Consider the following 14,613-nt stretch of genomic DNA (forward strand, 5'->3'; position numbering starts at 1 on the left):
AAATCTCTGTGGTTTCTTTCTAAGCAAATCAAACGAGGCAGTAGAACGTCAACGCTCTTGAGCAGGCGGGTGTTCCTTGAGTGAAGAGCACAGCACTGAGAATCCTCCTTCCTTCCTGCGTTGCTGGAACAAGCATTTATTGACCCATCTTGACCATTTCCTCTCTCTTGAGTAAGCCACCCGAGCTGGTGTGAGCTATGGACGGCCAGGCCTCGCTCACATCTCCCCTGTGTCCACCACCGTGAACTTCCTCTCGCTGTCTTCACGGCTCTTACCTCAGTCTCCCCCTTGACCACATCCCTTTAAGCTTTTTCCCTTTCACCTTTTCCTTTCCCAGCTCTCATTCACTAACTCAGAATCATCCTCCTTCCTCCCTCTTCATTGCCAGGTATCCCACCTACAATAGACCCCAGATTCTTGGAAACGAAGACCTGTGTCTTCTAGTCTATGCCCTCTAGAGACACAAAAATGCACTTACGCTGTGCGGACCACTGGCTTTCCAGGCTTCTCCTTCATACCGTCCGGCAAGCGAGTCTCCACAGCCACGCCTACACCATTCTCTGTTCCTTCACTCCCGTGCTGGGAATGCTATCGATCAAGTTCCAGAAGCTCTTGGGAAAACCTGTTGGTAGCACATCATAAATGCAAAATGACAGCATTAGCTTATGTGCTCTCTTTTCCCAACTAAACCAAGTCTTGATTAGCTAAGATCTTCTACTTCAGTAGTTAGATCACTTCCACTTTGGGCAGTGGGGGTAAAATGGTAGCAATTCTATAGGGAACTTAGAGACACGTATTATGACATCATTAGCAACGTTCCCCAGAGTTCGAGTTCTGTGGTCTTGGGTATGAAAAATGCATAAGGCCTGTGACGTTCCTCAAGTTCCAAAGCTGTGCAAAATTTCCAGTTTAAATCTACAAGATCACAAACTTTTTACTCTTTCTAGAGAGTACTACTTTACATTGCTAGTGTGCCCTTGAGATTGGTTGCTGCCATTCACCAGTCTCATGAGTAAGCGTTCGGTGCCAACATAATACACGTGAATGGGGGTCATCAGATGGCCCTACGTTGCAGAGAAACTTGGTAAAGCATCAATCAGAGGGTTCTGCACACGAAGACCCACCTGTCTCTACGCTCTCCACCCCACATCCCTCGTTCTCACACAAGGAGTAACCATATCCCTGCGCCAAAATGGAATTCTCAGGCACCAAGGGCAGTGCTATCAAGGGATTCTTGAGGGTCATCACACAGTTTTGGAAATTGGACCCTGAGGTCATCCTGGCCCCCAAAACGATCTTCTGCTCCATCAATTCACTTCCATCTGGGAAGAGAGCAGAGAGGAACCCAGACAGGGAACATCAGAGCTTAGAGCCTAGCAGAGAGGTTGAAGATTAAACACGCCATGAAAAATGTGATAAATGTAGCAAAGGGTAAACAATGCAGTGGAAGTACCATCACTGAGGTCCCTAAATCAGCTGAAGGGGTCAGAGAAAGCCCTGGCCGGGAAGGGACTTCTAAGTGGAGGACCCAGGAGTGAATGTAGGTGGCGAGCAGCTGCAGAGACACAGGCCGTAGGTGAAAGTGGCGGTGGCTGGCTCCAGCTGGGCCAGTGGTGCTGGCTAAAGAGACCACAGATTTGTGTTATGGTGCACGTGTCCAGTTGAGGTGTGGCCGTGGGTTTCCTGTGGTACCAAGGTACCCAGTTGTGGGACATCCTCTAGCATCATTCAGTATCTTCAGTACAGGTGCAGATAAGATGGAAATTTGGATTCACTTCCCCTAGGTCATTTTCTAGGCAGATTTGATGGATTGAAACCGGGGCAAGGAGTTTAGCCTATTGGGAAGAGAGCAGCTGAAGTTATTGACAAGGGAATATAAGCTGGAAAGTGGGAACGTGAACAGGGAGAGAGATGATGGTGAGGGGAGAAGTGGAGCTGTAACTGGACTGGTAGGATGGAGGAGGGTGAAGGGAAGTTGTTCTCAGGGACTAAAATGTCTCATTTTAGTGGCAGAGCAATTTCAGGGAGTAACAATTAGAAATGAGTAAAGAAACCACATAATCAAAGTCCTGATGGCTTGTCTGCACAGACACTGAATCTTATGGGGGCTGTGAGATTTGTTGGTGAGGAAGACTATGACCCAGTTAGCAAGACCCTCAGCAAAACCCTTCAGAAGAGTCGTGGAGGCAAGTCTCAGAGTTGGGGGATGTTCCCATGGCAACTACGTTCCAAGTGCTATCCTGGGGGATTCAATAGACTAAAAAAAAGACAGATATAGTCCCACCCTCACAGGGCTTCTATTCTTGTGGGAAAAGATGGACAATACTCAACATGCAAATAAAATAAGGAAAACGGGGAAAAGTGGCCGCACTTTCACAGAGAACTTGAATACAGTGATGTGATTGCAAGGGCCTGAAGAGGGACCAGTGAGTCTGAGACCTCTGTGGCACGAAGGAGCTGGAATGGGTGAGGCTCCCATGCAGAGAACTTGGCCATCCCCTGGCGGGCTGGGCTGCCCTCCTTAAACCGTGGAAGGTTTGGATTGCTTCGATTTTCTCTTTGATGTAAGGACGTAAGCACTTCCCTGACCAGGATTGCTGGATGCCTCATACTGGCCCAGCGCCCCTTGTTGGCCTGGGTCCCCCACAGGCCGAGGATCCCAGCAGCTAGGCTGGATTTCACGCTCAGTGGAAACAGCGGGGCACGGCCTCTCTCTCCGTATCATCATCCTTCGTTAAAATGAGGTAGACAACACGCTTGGAATAAAACCAGCCATTCCAACCTGCGTGTGTGTGCAGACTGACCACTTACAGATATCTAAAAAGACCCTTTCTGGAAGTTAAAAAAATGTGAAGGTGTAGATTTCATTTATCATCCCCTTAAGAGTTATCTTTCTAAAAATGAAATCCAACTTTGTCCCATCCCTCCTGATCATGGGATCAAGTCCCCACCCCATGGCGTGACATCTAAAACTTCCAGGCTGGTCCCATCAATCTTCCAACCACTTCTCACTGTGCATCCTGACCCCCATGTTTGACTCTTTGTAGGTCAAAAATAGTCAAGTGTTACCAATTTCATATTAGCAACCAAATGGTTGTCCCTTCTTGTCTATATCTTTTTCTTTAATAGAAATAATTTTATCTGGGTCAGGGGCTGCCAATTAGAAAGACTACATTTTGCAAGTGTGCTCAAATGACTAAGTCTGGCCAATGAGATGCAAGCAGATGTATTGACCGACAGCCTCTAAGAATCTTACTTAAAAGATAGCTTGTTCATGTCCTTTGATATTTCTTTATAGTCCCTCTATCCTGCTGCCTGGAATGCATTTAAGATTGCTGGAGCTCTAGCAACTCTTTTGGAACATGAGGAGAAGGGCTCTACCCTAGACATTATGGAGTGGTAAGCTGGAAGTAGGGTGAGTCTCTAAGGTCTCTGGTGGCTAAGCTACCATATCAGCCCTGGACAGATAGAGAATTTTTATTTTTTTAAGTTAATGTTATTTTCAGTGGAACCAACTCCTAACTGATGCATAAATGAATTTGAATTATTTCTTTATTTGTTTGTTTTCTCCCTAGACTGAGTTTCTCAAAGGCAGGGGCTTTATTTTTAAATCTTTGTGTCCTCAAGCATCCATGAACAAGCACTGAGCATGGCATATATTCTATGCTCGATAACCTTTGTAGAGTAAAATATTTTGTTGTTGTTTTGAACAGAGTGATTCAGGAATAGCTCATGGGAATGAAAGACAATATTTAAGTGTTCAATACTATTTAAGTTAAAGACAAACAGTCTCTCTCGAAGAATATCTGTAAGCAAATAGAAAAATTGATGAAAATGCAAGGCGTAGACATTCTTCACACGAGGCGATGTCAGTACATATCAAAGCATAACAATATTTGCTTTGATTTTGTTAAGCTCACCTAATGCAATTCTCTCACTCTGAGACTCAGAGGATTGGGGCCAATGAATAATAAACAAGGTAAATGGTCAACAGACACTTTTGGTGAAAGATGGAGGAATAGGAATGCCAATTGGCGAGACACGTGACTCCCTCCAATAATTGACTTTGATGGGGCTTACATGTAAGTAAAAGCTGCAGACCCAGCCTCAATGGGAATTTATAATGTCTGAGTTTAGGTAATGCCAGCAACCAGTCTTTCCAAAATTGAAAACGTTAGAAACTCTAAATCTTCTTTCTGTGAATTATGGCTTCCTGTTAACTGCCAGGAACATTACAAACTCTGCACATAGCAGACTATAAAATTATTATAAATCAGAAATCAAGCACACAGCTCCTCAGTAACCAAATATTATTGGACGCTGCAGGCTGCACCCAGTTCAGTTCAGTCTACCCATCATGGGCATAATAATGAGATTACAGCACCCCCATTTTCATCCAATATGAAAAGTTTATTAGTTCAGCTAAAGCTATCAAAATCATCAATTTATAAATCCAAACACACGATTAGAGTGAAGGAGCTCTAGAAGATATTAGGCTCAATGTCTAAATCAACAATACTGTACAACCCCAGTGAAGTTGGATGTACAGTAGGGGATCAGTTTTGCTCCTGCAAATGAAATCACTAGCAACCAAATATAATTTAGTAGCACAAAAGACAGATGGCAGGCATAAGAGATCTAATTCGCCTCCTCTGATCAAGGAAGAGACAGGCGTTCAATTATTGTTCCATTCACCAGGAAACAACTTGTTAAAGAAAAGCTGTTTGCACTAGTTAAGAGACTGAAATGTAAAGGTGACCGTGTCAGAGTCACATGGCAGAAATGGAAATGGATGGAGCGAGAGAGCCTGAGATTCTGATTTGCTACATTCTCCTTCCTGGCTGGCTGGGCTTGGGTTTGGGCGAGCCATTGGGCTTCTCCTGGGTGAGCTCAGTGTTTTCCTGTGTTAAATCAGACAATAATGGTAATAAAGCTGCCAACTTGCGGCACCCCATTGCTTTCCTAGGGCTGCTGTAGCAAAGTATCAATTCTGCAAGTTGGGCAGCTCAAAACAACAGAATTTTGTTGTCCCACAGTTCTGGAGGCTTCAAGTCCAGCATCAAGGTCTCAGCAGCCCCACGTCTCTCTGAATGCGTGAGGGGAGGGTGGAGTGTCCCCGCCTCACCGCGGCGTCCCCCGAGGTCCTTGGTGTTCCCGGCTCATAGAGGCACCTCTCCAGTTGGTGACCCATCTTCACCTTGTCTGCCTCTGTGTCCCTCTGCATCCTCTCTTCTTCCTATAGAGACACTTGGATTTAGGTCCAGTATGACCTCATCTTAATTTACCTAATTGCATCTGCAAAGACCCTATTTCCAAATAAGGTCACATCCTGCGGTTCTGGATGGATGTGAATTTGGGGAGCACATCGCGTGGGTTGCCCTCAGGAATCCGGGTAGTCACCTGCACATGAGCTGCGAGGACCTTTGCGATACTGGACATTTGTAGCCACCGATTTCTGCCCATTCTTTCGGCCTTGGCAGAGCTGACAGATGGCAAAGGTCACCGGCACAAAGCAGTCGGTGGAACGGAGCCTCCCTCAGCGCCCTTCCTTCTTTCTGGAATCTCAGACCCTCTGGTTCTGGCTGCCTTGGTTGCTCTTTGAATGATTTTACACTGATGTTTGGTTTCTGTTTTCGTGCTTTAGTCAGCTTTTTTTTTTTTTCTTTTTTTTGCGGTACGCGGGCCTCTCACTGCTGTGGCCTCTCCCGTTGCGGAGCACAGGCTCCAGACGCGCAGGCTCAGCGGCCATGGCTCACGGGCCCAGCCGCTCCGCGGCATGTGGCATCTTCCCAGACCGGGGCACGACCCCGTGTCCCCTGCACCGGCAGGCGGACTCTCAACCACTGCACCACCAGGGAAGCCCTAGTCAGCTTTTATGGTTGTTCTTGGAAGGGTTGTGCTTTCAACAAGCTCCTCTCCTGGCTGGGAGCAGAGTCCTTATCTTTGCAGCCTGTCCTGTCATCTGTCTTACTTGTAGCAGGAGATAAAGAGGTACGTCATTAAGTTTACATACGACATCTCCTCCGGCTACCATAACCTCGGGACTATTTCTAATCCACTAGATCTGGCAAAATAGCGCTGGTACCTTCAAAAGTTCTTTCATAATATTCCACTGTCTGGATGTGCCCCCTTCTCACAACCAACCCTGTGAAGTCATTAATGTAGATATTACATCCCCATTTCAAATACAGATAAATTATGATGCAAAAAGTTAAATCACTGTGCCAGGGCTTCTATGAATAAATGAAAGAACAAATCACCCACGCTTCCCAACTTCAAGCACCTTGCTGGGGGAGGGGTTGTTAAATGACATCATCAGATGGACATTTCCGCAGATCTTAATACAAGTTTTATGTGAAATTAGATATTCACACATTTTTCTCCTGTAGCATTCTACGTCTGTATGTTTCCACTTAGTTTAGGAAGCACATAACAAATTAGATAATATTAGTCTATTTGGTTAACTTTCGGAAGCTCCGGCTTCCATTGGGAACGATCATTTATTCCTCTCCATAATTCAATTGGATTTTGAGCACTCTTCTCTTTTACGGTCTGGGTAACCCAAGTCTTCTGGGCTAATGTTTCTATCTTGAGCCTACCTTTCTTGTGATATTTGTGAATGTAATCACAGCAAATTGACAGCCAGTCATTTGACCTTTCTGCCTCATTCAGTTTGCAAAATAGTGACAATTAAGCCTTTTTTAGAAAAGAAGAAAGAGAGGGAGGGAGGAAGGGAATACATCAAATATTCAATTTTATCAGAGTATGCAGAAACGGTCATGTCACGTTAAGTGTAAAAGAACTTTATATATACATGATGTTACTATGTGAAAACACTTATAGGGACTAACACGTTAAAAACGGTATGTATTCATCATACGAGTGCATTTTAAAGACAGGAAGAAAAAGGTCTTTGATATTTAATGACACTTTTCCTGTTGTGATCAGAAAAGAATGGTAGTATTCAAAACTGGGTGGATGGATCTTGCGGTTCATGAATGTTGGGTGTGAGTAACATCTCGTGATCTGTGCCATGGGCAGATTAAGCGGTCCAAACACAGAGGATGAATAGAATCATTAACGCACATAATCGGGTAACGTAGGAGAAAACCCAAACCACACTCCATTTTGGTTATCATAGTTTTCTGAAGGATGGGATGGGACCTTGATTTACACATGTACTCAGAGATTTATTAGTCACCTACTGTATACACAACGTAAGGCCTTTCCTTTCTGGTTTCTTCCTTAGGTTCATGCCTTGATTGATCAAATTCCCTTACCAGCAGACTACTGTTTCTCTGTTGTTACCTGTCTCCCAAGCTCCTTTATAACCCAAATGAAAAGTTGATAATGTTTTATTTACACTTTGACTTTTTAAAATCGTGTCTGTTTAATTTTACTGAAGGCACACATAGTTTTGTGATGTACTTCTCCTTTAACTTTTATTTTTCCTGATTGTCTCTCTGTAATGGAGATCCAAATAATGTGTTGGCTTTTTTCTTTTTTCTTTTTTTAAGAGGGCTGCTTCCTTACTAACAGCCAATGAGCTAGGTTTATCCCCCGTTTTATCGATTTTGTATATTGAATTATGGAATGTGCTAGTAACAAAGATATAAAATGAATGAGAAACATAGAATCCATTGAAGACCATGAGAAGGTTGGACTTCTGGTAGGCACACACTGGTTTTCGATTAACATGCAAATAGTAACCAGGAAAAATTACAGATTCTTATTGAATTCGATACCAAATTGTGTGGTGAGATTTCAGGACTGTAGAGATTGGGGGGAAAAAATAAAGAACTCTGTGTTTTCTCAGATAAGAATGTCTTACTACTGGGAATAGAATGAAATTGGTATTTAGGTGAAAGCATTTGATTTGGTAGATATTGTGAAGGATAGAGATAAGAATGCAGGTGAAGGAATTTGAGCAATAAAATGGCTTTGAGAAAGATAGTGATGTCTGTGTGTGACAGTACTTGTTTTTAAAGGTCCTCTTTTGAAAATTGTTACGGGAAACCTCTTAGCAGAGAGGTCTAGTCATGATGGACCCCTGCCTACCAGAGTGAGGTGTTAGATATGCCTGGTTAACACCAGAGAGTGAAGTTTTATTATTATATCAATATTTTCTGGTAGGTAATACCTGTTTTACTGCAGAGAATTTCGAAAACACATAAAAGCATAATGGAGAAAACAGAAGTCACTTGTAATCTTACCATTAGAAAGAAGAACTGGGCTTCCTTGGTGGCGCAGTGGTTGAGAGTCCGCCTGCCGATGCAGGGGACACGGGTTCGTGCCCCGGTCCGGGAAGATCCCACATGCCGCGGAGCGGCTGGGCCCGTGAGCCATGGCTGCTGAGCCTGCGCGTCCGGAGCCTGCGCATCCAGAGCCTGTGCTCCACAACGGGAGAGGCCACAACAGTGAGAGGCCCGCGTACTGCAAAAAAAAAAAAAAAAAAAGTTATAATATTGACAAAACACTGGTGAATTAACAAAGGTGTAAATAAAGCCCAGCTGCAACTATCAGGAATGCAGTGGGGAGATATAACCATAGTCGCTGCAAACATTAAAAAGATGATAAAACAAAAAAGAATAACTTCATGACAATACATTTGAACATTTATTTTAAAAGGAAAAAAATCTTAAAAATTTATAACTTGCCTGAACTGACTAAAGAGAAAATAGAAAACTTGAATAGTCCTATACATTTAAAGAGATTGAAAGAGTAGTAAAAAAAAAATTTTCCCAAACAGAAAATAGTAGCCTAAATGGTTACACAAGAATGATCTGTCAAGCATAACATTTGGAAAATAACAAATATCTCCAATGTTACACAAATATTTCCAATCTTACACAAACTTTTCCAGATAGAACATGAAGATATACTTCATTATTTATTTTATGAGCATAGCCAGTGGAACAACCCAGGCTTTGTGGAACATTTCGCATACCAAATTTTGGAGAATTTTTATAAGAAAATAATATAAAATTATAAATATAGAATTATTTAGCAGGCATTTGATGTTCTGTGCAAGTGAGAAGCCCCAAAGCTCTAGCTTCATTACCATCTTGGTAAATCTTCCTTTGAGGCTAATGAATCTTGGATTGGTACCAGAAGCTGACAAGTATAGTGAGATAAAGAAAAACTTAAAGCCAATCTAATACACAAACACAGATTAGGAAATAACAAAATTGTACTCTGTCTTATCCAACAATATCTTTAGTGAGATAACACATCATGATAAAATTGGGTTTATTTATCTCATGTGTGCAAAATTGATAAAAATTAGTCAACATAATTTCCATCAAATAGTAATATAATTTCTATTACCAGATTAGGGAAAAACATACAATTATCTCTATGGATGTAGAAAAAATATATGATTAAAAAGTTAACTTTTGGGCTTTATTTACTTTATTTACTTTGTTAACTTTTGGCCTTTATTTACACCTTTGTTTTTATGTTATGTTAACTTTTGGGCTTTATTTACACCTTTGTTTTTATATATAAAAACTATTTATATATTTTTTAAAAGCATCTCTTAGCCAACTGGAGATAAAATGGAACTTCCATTACTTCATGAGCCACATCAAAATATAGCCTTCATATCCTATCATGGAAGAGAATGTAAAAAAAGAATATTTGTATTTATATATGTAAAACTGAATCACTTTATTGTACACCTGAAACTAACACATTATAAATCAACTGTATTTCAATAAAAATTAAAAAATACAAAAGTAAAGATCACAGCTGAAAAAAACTCAACTCTACTATCTAAAAAAAAAAAAAGCCTTCAGCCAATATAATATCTTTTTTTTTATTCAAACAGAAAGTCACAAAAATTATAATCATCCCCAGCATTTCACTCAGCCCCATGTAACTAATGTTTTTTTCATCTCAGCCAATATAATATTTAATGACATAATTGAAAGCTTTCTTTTAAGATTGAGATCCAGGCAAGGATGTCTGTATTACCACTTTTATTCACTTGCGTATTGAGGGTTTTACATAGTGTAGCAAGGCCAGAAAAATAAGACATAAGAATTGGAAAGGATGAAATGGAAGTGTGATAGTTTCAATTTTCCATTTTATATGATTATGTAAATAGACTATTCAAGGGCTCTATAGATAAATACTGAGAATTAACGAAAAATTTGGTTAAGTTGTTGGAGCCTAGGTAGAATTGCATGTCTCTGTGCCAAGAACAATGAATTAGAAAATGCAATAACGACACGTCACAGACTCAGAGAACAAACTTATGGTTACCAAGGGGGGAAGCGTTGGGGGAAGAGATAGTTAGGGAGTGTGGGATTGACATGTACACACTGCTATATTTAAAATGGATCACCAACAAGGACCTACTGTATAGCACAGGGAACTCCGCTCAATATTATGTAACAATCTAAATGGGAAAAGAATTTGAAAAAGAGTAGATACATGTATATGTGTAACTGAATCACTGTGCTGTACACCTGAAACTAACACAGCATTGTAAATCAACTATATTCCAATATAAAATTAAAAAGTTAAATAAAAAAGAGCATAAAATATAAAGTATTTTCATACAAAATTTGTGCAAGTATAAACTATGTAGAAAATAATAAAATTTTACCAAGAAACATCAAAGAAAACCTATATAAAAAGAAGGATCTAAACATAACATTTATCTTGTTAGAGGACTCATTAAAATATTTTAATTCTCTCATAATTGATTGACATATTTAGTATAGTCACAATCAAAATCCCATTACTCTTTCTTTCGTTTTTTTTTTTTTTTTTTAGGAGCTTCACAGCTTCCATACACAATGTGTTTTGAAGCACAAAGACTTCGAATAAGAAAAAACACACTTGAAGAAAACAAGATGACTTATTCAAAAGCTACAGTAATTAGGAGAGTGTACTGTGAGTTTGGGGATAGGAATAGAAACCAATAAAAGAGCACAGCAAGTTAACAAACAGACTGTGTGGTCTTTTGATACATGATACAAATGGTATTGAAAATATGTGCAGGAAAGTTTTGACTTTTCAACTAATGGTACAATTGAGTACCCATTTGGAAAAAGAAGGAAAGGAATAAAAAGAAACATGTACCCTACCCTACCTCATCAAGCATAAACCTCAGGTGCAAGTCACTGAGTACCTAAAGGGGAAAATTATAAAATCGTTTGAAGGTAATATAGGAGAAGTCTTTATGACCTCGTAGTGAGAGAGGATCTCTTAAGCATGAAAAGCACTCACTATCGAAGAAAGTATAAATAGATTTGACAATATTAAAGTTATCAGCACCTGTTCATCAAAAGACACTATTAAGAAAGTGACAGATGAGTCATACTCTAATAGAAGATATTTACAATATAGCTAAACAACAAAAAACTAGTACCCAGAACACATAAATCAATAAGAAAACAAACAAACAGGGGCTTCCCTGGCCATCTAGTGGTTAAGACTCTGCAGGGGGCACAGGTTAGATCCCTGGTTGGGGAACTAAGATCCCACATGCTGCATGGTGCGTCGAAAAATAATAATAATAAAGAAAACCAACAAACAGATGACCTAGTAGACAAATGGACAAAAACCTGAATAGGAACTTCACACACACACACACACACACACACACACACACACACCTCCAAATGGCCAACAAACGTATTAAAGTAGGATTGATATTAAAATTAATCAGAGAAATGAAAATTAAAACCAAAATGAGATGCCATTACTCACCAAGCACATTGGCAAAAAAAAAAAAGTCAGAGACGATACTGTTATTGAGGGGGTGGCTGGGGAAGGGATCTCAAATGCAACGTTTTTGGAAAGCAGGTTGGCATTATCTAGCACATTTGAAGATGTTCCTACCTTTTGACCCGAAAGTTCTCCTCCTAAATATAGATCAAGAAAAAGGATTGCATTTGTGCGTGCAGATACACATTGGAAAAAACATACAAAGTAGTATTTTTTATAAAAGCAAAACTTGGAAATAACTTTCATGTTCACCAACTATAAGTGGATATAGTAAAATTTGTTTAAGTATGTACCATGGAATTCTATAAGGCAATGAAAATGAACAAACTACACCTGTTTCCAACAAGATGGATGAACTCCACAAATGCAGGTTTGGGGCGTGGGAATTCACAAAAGAATATGTTATGGATTGAACTGTGTCCCCCAAGTTCACGTGTGAATGCCATAACCCCCAATGTGACTGTTTGGAGATAAGGCCTTTAAAGAGATAATTAAGGTTGAGTGAGGGCAGAGGAGTGGGTCCTGAGCCAGTAGGATTGGTGTCTTTATAGGAAGAGGAAGGGACACCAGGGAACCTCGGCACAGAGGAAAAGTCCACGTGAGGACCCGGGCAGAAGGCAGCCATCTCTAACCGCAGGAGGAACCAGACCTGCCAACACCTTGATCCTGGACTTGCAATCTCCAGAACTCTGAGGAAAAAAAATTCTGTCTTTTGAGTCTGCGGTATTTGTTAGGGCAACCTTACCGGCTCATACAGAATACATACTTTAAATAAACGATTCCATTTATGTAAGTTTCAAGAGCAGGCAAAATTAAATTATGTTGCTTAAGAATATACAAGAAGATATAAAGGAAAGCAAGGAAATGATTCTCCTGAAACGTCTAGATAATGGAGGGAGCTGAATATGATGTGGGAAGAGTCCAGAGAGGACGTTTGGGGGCTGACATTGAGTGATCCCGTTCTGGACCTGGATGGCGGTTATACGTGTTTCTCTGTGTGATTCCTGACACCGTACATGTGTTTTACGTAGTATTCCATATAAGTGATAAATTGCACAATTAAAAGAAAAATGCGAGGGACTGGTAGGTAGATAATTTAAGGTGCTGTTTATTCTGTGAAACGAGCCAAGAATCAGACTGTGAAGACAGACAGGACTGCAGATGTTAGAGGGGGTGCTCCTTATTTCAACCTCGTAGGTAGTAGGCACAAGGACGTGCATCCCACCCCTGCTATTTATGATGTCCATACAGTTTATTCAGTACCTACTCAATAGTTTAGAAAAGCAGTTGTTTTTTTGAAAGGTAAAAAGAATAGTGATATCCAGCCGTCTCAGATATTCAACTATTATTTCAATTACAGAGGTGCCTAAGTGACAGGACGGCTAGAAAAAATACAGGATACCCAGTTAAATTTCGAATTCAGATAAACAATGAAACAAAGAAAAAATTTGTGTTGTTTGTGCTAAACATTGCCTGAGGTCTACTCATGCTAAACAATTGTTCACGGTTCATAGAGAAATTCATACTACTAGGTGTCCACGATATTTTTACTTAGAGACTCTGACAACCCTGCTTAATATCCATGCCTGAACAACTGCCCAGGAATATCCCCTTCCATATCTTTATTTCAGCGCAAAGCATCAGTACCCAGCCTAAGATTTATTTCCCTTTTTCACATCATCGATTCTTCTCTCTCTTAGCAAAGGGCTGTTGTACACATTCCTTCTTTCCTTGGGCATCCTCACCTAAATGTGTCCAAGAACAAGCTCATTATCTTGTCTCTAAAACAAGACAATGCTTTGCCCCTGAACTTCCTTATTTATGTCAGGGGTGCCCCCTTAGGTTTCCCTGTTGCAAGCGACAGAAACTCAATTGGACCAGATGTAGTCAAGTGACAGTTTATGGCCTCACGTGATGGACCTGCCTGAAGGGCAAAGGCAATAGGGGCCCAGGGACGATGGAGCCGGGGCTTGAGCTGCATCGGTATCTCTTCTCATCCCTGCATCAGCACCGCTTCTCGCCCCTGCCTACCCCGTAGGACGGCCTCATTCTTACTGGGCTTGCAAGGCTCCCACACGGGCAGCCTGGGTTTAACTGTGGCTCCGCCACTTCACAGCATGGCCCTTGCACAAGTTACTGAGCCTTTCCGGGCTTCCATTTCCTCAGCTATAACCCCCATCCTAAGCCCGGTTCTCTAGAAGCAGAGCCTGGGGTAGGGGTTAGGATAAGTTTTGTTGACTGAGGGGATATTCTCGGGAGAAAAGGAGGCAGGGGAGGAAACCAGCCTTGGGCAAGGAAGTGTGTGGTCTCAGCTAGAGTCTGTGTTCCCTCTGATTCCACGGGGAGCTCTGCTGAAGGAGCTGCAGTACAGAGTTGTCTCAGTTCGAGGCAAGGAACTAGCCTGCGGTAGTTGGCTGCAGGCCGCCTCTTTGGGAGGTGGAGGCGGGTAGGAATAACCTTCTGGGAACAGTGGCTCCCAAAGGGTCAAGGCCACTGGAGGTGGAGGGCGCATCCCTGACACGTAGCGGTGAGGGGCCAGGGAAGGACGCTGAGAGCTTCCCACGCTACAAATGAGAGTAGGACCCGGCTCACGGGTCTGCGGTCAGGAGTGAAGGAATGGTTACAGGAGATGTGCTTAGGTTGTTATCTGGCCTACAACAGGAACTCCGTGCATGTTACATTAAGATTGGAACTATTTTTAATTTTACTAGTATCTCATGAGAGAGATTATTTCTGGAAAAAAAAAAAAAGAAAAAAAAATACATATGATCCGGCAATCCCAATCCTGGGCATATATCCAGAGAAAATCATACTTAGAAAAGGCACCTGCACCCCGATGTTCACTGCAGCTCTGTTCACAACAGCCAGGACATG

The sequence above is a fragment of the Monodon monoceros genome, unplaced genomic scaffold (assembly GCF_005190385.1).
Source record: "Monodon monoceros isolate NGI ecotype Baffin Bay Population unplaced genomic scaffold, NGI_Narwhal_1 Super_Scaffold_8, whole genome shotgun sequence".
Taxonomy (NCBI): domain Eukaryota; kingdom Metazoa; phylum Chordata; class Mammalia; order Artiodactyla; family Monodontidae; genus Monodon; species Monodon monoceros.